At 45.7% G+C, this 934-nt stretch overlaps 1 protein-coding gene across 7 annotated transcripts in view; it reads right to left on the reverse strand.

Moving 5' to 3' along the window:
• Positions 1 to 934, reverse strand: part of LOC106869746 (twitchin) — a 176103-nt gene that overhangs the window by 21548 nt on the left and 153621 nt on the right. The window lies entirely within an intron of this gene.

The following is a 934-nucleotide window of genomic DNA, read 5'->3' on the forward strand; positions in this document are numbered from 1 at the left end:
TATATATATATATATATATATATCGTAGCACTCTGTCGGTTACGACAACAAGGGTTCCAGTTGATTCGATCAACAGAACAGCCTGCTTGTAAAATTAACGTGCAAGTGGCTAAGCACTCCACAGACATGTGTACCCTTAACATAGTTCTTGGGGAGATTCAGCATGACACAGAGTGTGACAGGGCTGGCCCTTTGAAATACAGGTACAACAGAAACAGGAAGAAAGGGTGATAGAAAGTTGTGGCGAAAGAGTACAGCAGGGTTCGCCACAACCCCCTGCTGGAGCCTCGTGAACCTTTAGGTGTTTTTGCTCAATGAACACTCACAAGGCCTGGTCTGGGAATCGAAACCGCGATCCTATGACTGCGAGTCTGCTGCACTAACCATTGGGCCATTGTGCCACCACCACACACACACACATCTCTTTCTCTATCACTTTTGCCCCCTCTCGTTTTTCCTTCTGTTACTACTATATCTCTCTCTTTCCCTTCTCGTTCTTCCTTCTGTTACTACTATATTCCTCTCTTTCTCTCGTTGCTCACCTATTCTTCTACTTCCTCCCTTTGTTTCTCCCTCTACCACTCTCTCTTCCTTTCCCCTGCCTGGTCACATGCTTCCGATCACATGCTTCCTTTTCTTCCTTGGCTATCGCCGAGCAAACGCGCGAACTTACTTCGTCCCTCACAGCGTTCATATACACATAATTTTTCACGTCTGGCCGCATAGCCTTTTCCGTTTGTTTTCCTATCTTGTTTTCGTTTTCGTTTGTTTTCCTGTCTTGTTTTTTGTCCGCCACTACATTCCTCCATGGCACAGGTTTAATTTGTGTATACAAATTTAATTTGCGGTCCATGGGAAGAGCCGTCTTAACGATGCGTCCTGCCCAACTCTTCGAAACGCCGGTGTTAAAACGGGGGTAGCTGATGAAGGAAAA

The sequence above is a fragment of the Octopus bimaculoides genome, chromosome 7 (genome assembly GCF_001194135.2).
Source record: "Octopus bimaculoides isolate UCB-OBI-ISO-001 chromosome 7, ASM119413v2, whole genome shotgun sequence".
NCBI classification, from domain to species: Eukaryota; Metazoa; Mollusca; class Cephalopoda; order Octopoda; family Octopodidae; genus Octopus; species Octopus bimaculoides.